We start from the raw sequence: 6055 nt of genomic DNA, 5'->3' as shown, positions 1-6055 counted from the left end.
GACAGTAGCTAATCATGAATGGCAACCCATACAGGCAACAGACCACAAACACTACCAAAGAGGCTGCTGTTTGCAGCCATTGCACACCAGGACCCCATGGAGAAAGGAGCACAGTCAGCTTCATTGGCTGCAATAAAACTTGATCTTTTATTTGGAAACAACAGCAGAACATAGGGCCCCAGTTACGGGAGTTCACAGCAGGCTCCCTAGACAGGTGTAAATACAAGTGTTGGGAGGGGCAGTTTCTGAGGCTCTCACCCTATCTTTAGCCCACTCTGCTCTGAAAATGAAATTGTTGCAGGAAGGGAGACCCTTTCCAGGGCCCAAAAGGGAGCTCTTGTCTAACACTCAGAAATGAACTGTCCAAGGGGACATACATACTGACAAAGCAAGAGACTTTATTGGAAAGGGGTGCCCAAGCGGAGAGCAGGAGGGTATGGGAACCCAGAGGACTGCCCTGCCACGTGGCTCGCAGTCCTGGGTTTTATGGTGATTGGATTAGTTTCCAGGTCTTTTCTGGCCAGTCACTCTGACTCAGGGTCCTTCCGGGTGGTGCACACATTGCTTAGCCAGGGTGGATGCCAACAAGAAGGATTCTGGGAGGTGGTAGGACACGTGGCATCTCCTTTTGACCTTTCCCAAATTATTCTGGTTGGTGGTGGCTTGTTAGTTCCATGTTCCTTACCAGGACCTTCTATCATAAAATAACTAATACAAATGGTTACTATGGTACCTGGGCACGGTGGGCACTTTTAGTCCATGTGTTCCCCCTAACAAAATCAACTGGAGGTGAGCAAGGCCTTGGAAAGCAATCCTGCTTTCCAAGGCTGGTTAGTGGAGACAAGGTCTTTGCCACCTCTCCTGGGCAAGTGAGACCAACACTAGGACAGTGAGGGTGCCCACCCGCCAGCCACGGGACGGCAGCAGACCCCACCCACCCATCGTCATCTGGGAGTGAGATAGAAATAATTACTTACTAATTCTTCCGTGATTGTCTTGTTTCCCTCACGGTAAACAAGGCGGTCATTTCTGGGACTAGAAAAGCCCAAAGTCCTAGGGCCCAAGAGACATATTATTTTTTTGAACCTCTTCATTAATTGAAGGCTGTCGGATCAACGAGCCGTGGTATCAGGAGGAAGCTGGGTCAAGCTCTAACCACGAAGGCAGAAGAACGGGTTTGGCTGGGTCGTTCTGAGTAGCTCCTCATTAAAATGGGGTTATTACTCACTCATGGAATGTCCTCCCTCAGACAAATACGATGTTTCCCTGCGAGCCCATTTTATTAGCACAGGAAGCCTTCACTCTGACTCTCAGGGTCCCAAACTGGAAAACTGGAAACAGAAACATAAGTGGCCTCTTTGTGGCTTAATACCCCAGCAGAACCTAAGGTCATGGTTCAGAGTCTCACACATAGACACACACACACTCCATTCTGCCACCCCAGGCATGTTGTTTTTAGAGACTTGGCTTTTACTGGAGAAAGGGGAAGCTAATATTTACTAAGCACTTAGACTGTGTCACCACTAAGCAATGTGCTTCCATTATATTATCAGATGGGATCTGATTTTGAAGATATGGGGTATTAAGGAAACTGATACCCAAAGAGGTGATGTTTTCCAAACAAAACACCTACTTAATACATGGCAAAGACAGGGTTTATACCCTGATAGTCAGAGTCCACTGCTTCCTCTCTTTCCATTGAGCACACTGCTTGTGTGTGCTGATTTATTCAAATAAGTGCTTCAAAGCACCAAGTATGTCAAACCCCCAGCTAGAAGGCCTTCCACATAAAAGGGACAGCTCCACTAAAAGGTGTAATTTATACTTCAGTAAGCCTGATTTTTAAAAAGGTGTTGAGTATAATATATAAAAAGCTCCTACAGAACAATAATTAAATGACCATCAACTCAATAGGAAAGTACAAATAGAAACTAAATATAAATATCCTTTAAACATAAGAAAAAATACTCATCCTCATTCATAATAAAATGAATTCAGAGCTTCCCTGGTGGCTCAGTGGTAAAGTATTCGCCTGCCAGTGCAGGAGCCATGGGTTCAATATCTCTGGGAAGATCCCACAAGCTGCAGAGCAACTAAGCCCATGTGCCATCACTTCTGAGCCAGTGCTGTAGAGCCTGGGAGCCACAGCTGCTGAAGCCCGGGCGCCCTAGAGCCTGTGCTCCACAACAAGAGAAGCCACGGCAGTGAGAAGCCGGTGCACCGCAACTAGAGAGTAGCCCCTGCTCGCTGCAGGTAGAGAAAAGCCCATGCAGCAATGAAGACAGAGCACAACCCAAAATAAAGAAAGAAAGACAAAGTTATAGAAACATAATCCACTGGAGGAAGGAATGGCAAACCGCCCCAGTACACTTGCCATGAGAACCTCATGAACTGTTTAAAAGGATAAAAAGATACGACACCAAAAAATGAGCCCCTCGGGTCTGAAGGTGTCCAATAAGCTACTAGGGAAGAGCAGAGAACTACCAATAGTCCCAGAAAGAATGAAGCGGCTGGTCAAAGTGGAAATGACTCTCAGTTGTGGATGTGTCGAGTGATGAAAGTAAAATCCGATTCTGCAAAGAGCAGTATTGCATAGGAACCTGGAATGCTAGGTCCGTGAATCAAGGTAAACTGGACATGGTCAAACAGGAGATGGTAAGAATAAACATTGACATCTTAGGAATCAGTGAATTAAAATGGATGGGAATGGGCGAATTTAATTCTACTATTAAATATATTTAGTATCTATGACTGTGGGCAAGAATCCCATAGAAGAAATGGAGTAACCCTGATAATCAACAAGAGTCTGAAATGCAATACTTGGGTGCAGCCTCAGAAATGACACAATGATCTTGGTTCGTTTCCAAAGCAAGCCATTCAACATCACAGTAATCCAAGTCTATCCCCTACCACTGATGCTGAAGAAAGTCAAGTTGATCAGTTCTATGAAGACCTAGAAGACCTCCTAGAACTAACACCAAAAAAGGATGTTCTATTCATCACTGGGGATTGAAATGCAAAAGTAGGAAGTCAAGAGATACCTGGAGGAACAGGCTAAGTTTGGCAAACAAAATGAAGCAGGGCAAAGGCTAACTGAATTCTGCCAAGAGAATGCACTGGTCATAGCAAATACACTTTTTCAACAACGCAAGACGACTTTACACATGGACATTACTAAATGGCGAATACTGAAACCAAATTGATTACATTCTTTGTAGCCGAAGATGGAGAAGCTCTATACAGTCAGGAAAAACAAGACCTGGAGCTAACTGTGGCTCAGATCATCAGTTTCTCATAACAAAATTCATAATTAAGCTAAAGAAAGCAGGGAAAACGACTAGGCCAGTCAGGTATGACTTAAATCAAATCCTCTATGAATATTCAGTGCAGGTAATGAATACATTCAAGGGACCAAAACTTGTAAACAGTGTGCCTGAAGAACTAGGGATGGAGGTCCATAATATTGTAAAGGAAGCAGCGAACAAAACCATCCCAAAGAAAAAGAAAAGCAAGAAGGCCAAGTGGTTATCTGAGGAGACCTTACAAATTAAAGAAAGAAGAGAAGTGAAAAGCAAAGGAGAAGGGGAAAAGTGTATCTAACTAAAAGCAGATTTCCAAAAAACAGCATGGAGAGACAAAAAGGTCTTCAATTCACAGTGTATGATAGTAGAAGAAAACAACAGAAGGGGAAAGACTAGAGATCTCTTCAGGAAAATTGGAGATATCAAGGGAACGTTTTGCCTAAAGATGGGCACAATAAAGGACATAAATGGTAGAGACTTAGGAGATACTGGAGCGATCAGGAAGAGATGGAAAGAATACATGGAAGAACTGTACAAAAAAGATCCAGATGAATTGTATGACTCCAGTGGTGTGGTCAGCCACCCAGAACCAGATTTTGGGGAGAACAAAGTCAAATGGGCCTTAGGAAGCACTGCTGTTAATGAAGTTAGTGGATGTGATGGAATTCCAGTAGAACTATTCAAAACCCTAAAGGATGATGCCATCAAGGTGTTACATTCAATATGTCAGCAAATCTGCAAGACCCAGCAGTGGCCACAGGACTGGAAAAGGTCAATCTTCATCCTAATTTCCCAGAAGGGTAGTACTAAAGAATGTGCTAACTGTCAGACAATTGGACTCATGTCCCGTGCTAGTAAGGTCATGCTTAAAAACTTGCATGCTAGGCTTCAGCATTATGCGAACCAAGAACTTCCAAATGTCCAAGCTGGAATTAGAAAAGGAAGAGGAATTGGAGATCAAATTGCCAATGTTCACTGGATCATAGAGAAACCTACGGAAAAGCGTCTACCTCTGTTTCATTGACTACACCAAAGCCTTTGACTTTGTGGAACATCATAAACTGTGGAAAGGGCTTAAAGAGATGGGGATACAAGACCATCTTATCTGAGGAATCTGTATGTGGGTCAAGAAGCAACAGTGAGAACCCTGCATGAACAGCTGACTGGTTCAAGATTGAGAGAGGAGTACAACAGGGCTTCTGCTGTCGCCCTATTTGTTTAATCTGCACGCTGAGCACATCATGCGAAATCCTGGGCTGGATGAGTTACAAGTTGGAATCAAGATAAGTGGGAGAAACATCAACGACCTTAGATATGCAGATGATACAACTCTAATGGCAGAAAGCAAAGAGAAACTAAAGAGCCTCTTGACAAGGGTGAAGAAAGAGAGTGAAAGAGCCAGCTTAAAATTGAATATTAAAAAAACTAAGATCATGGCATCCGGTCCCATTACTTCATGGCAAATAGAGGGGGAAAAGGTGGAAGTAGTGACAGATTTCCTGTTCTTGGGCTTTGAAATCACTGTGGATGGTGACTGCAGCCATGAAATCAGAAGACATTTGCTTCTGGGCAGGAAAGCTTTAACAAACCTAGACAGTGTGATGAAAAGCTGAGATATTACTCTGCTAACAAGTGTCCATATAATAAAGGCTATGATTTTCCCAGTGGTCACATAAACGGTTGTGAGAGATGGTCCATAAAGAAGGCGGTCTTGAAGAATTGATGCCTTCGAACTACGGTGCTGGAGAAGACTCCTGAGAGTCCCTTGGACAGCAAGGAGATCAAACCAGTCAATTTTAAGGGAAATCAAGCCTGAATACTCATTGGAAGGATTGATGCTGAAGTTGAAACTCCAGTATTTTGGTAATCTGATGCGAATAGCTGACTCACTGGTAAAGTCCCTGATGCTGGGAAAGATCGAGGGCAGAAGAAGAAGAGGGCGTCAGAAGATGAGAAGGTGTCACCAAAGCAATGGACATGAACTTGGGCAAACTTCCGGAGATGGTGAAGGACAGTGAAGCCTGGAGTCCTGCAATCCATGGGGTTGCAGAGTCGGACATGACTGAGCAACTGAACACCAACAACAAAATTATATAAAAATTTTTTTAATTAATTCAAATCAAGTGTCACTCTGATACCTTTTATTATTTGTTGACTTGTAAAAACCCAAGTGATGGAAAACTCTTAGCTTAGGCATAAATATGGATAAATAGGAACCATCATACCTTATGCTGTGCTTAGTCACACAGTTGTATCAGACTGTTTGTGACTCAAAGGACTGTAGCCCGCCAGGCTCCTCTGTCCCTTGGGATCAGATAAGAATACTGGACTGGGTTCCCATGCCCTCCTGAAGGGGATCTTCCCAACCAATATATATAAATTGGAACAATAGCTACTGAGGGCAATTTGGCAGTGTCTACCATAATCCCATATGTATATACTCTTACATACAGCATAGGAATTTATCCAACAGTTATAGCTACAGGTGTGAAAAAGATGTATATACAAGGTTTTTCACTGAAGCAGTATTTGAAAGAAAGAGCAAAAATCTGAAAAGTTAAATGTCCATCAACCAGGCTCTGGTTAGATAAATCGTTGGACATCATAGTGGAATACTATGCAGCTATAGAAAAGAATATGAAGTATCTGTGTGTGATATGAAAAGAAGTGATATGGAAAAATCTCCAAGACATATTATTTGAAAAAAAAGCAAGATACTGAACCGTGTTTATAGTAGGTAGCATTTCTATAAA

The 6055-nt window shown here is 42.9% G+C and overlaps 1 non-coding gene across 1 annotated transcript; it reads right to left on the bottom strand.

Moving 5' to 3' along the window:
* LOC139179163 (small nucleolar RNA SNORA70) lies at positions 1-133 on the bottom strand. The gene has a single exon (XR_011563590.1). It is a non-coding gene; the product is annotated as a small nucleolar RNA SNORA70 (small nucleolar RNA).
* Between the last annotated feature and the right edge of the window lie 5922 nt (positions 134-6055).

This window comes from Bos indicus, chromosome 23, assembly GCF_029378745.1.
Source record: "Bos indicus isolate NIAB-ARS_2022 breed Sahiwal x Tharparkar chromosome 23, NIAB-ARS_B.indTharparkar_mat_pri_1.0, whole genome shotgun sequence".
In the NCBI taxonomy this organism is placed as follows: Eukaryota; Metazoa; Chordata; class Mammalia; order Artiodactyla; family Bovidae; genus Bos; species Bos indicus.
This window is presented reverse-complemented; position numbering and strand designations above follow the sequence as displayed.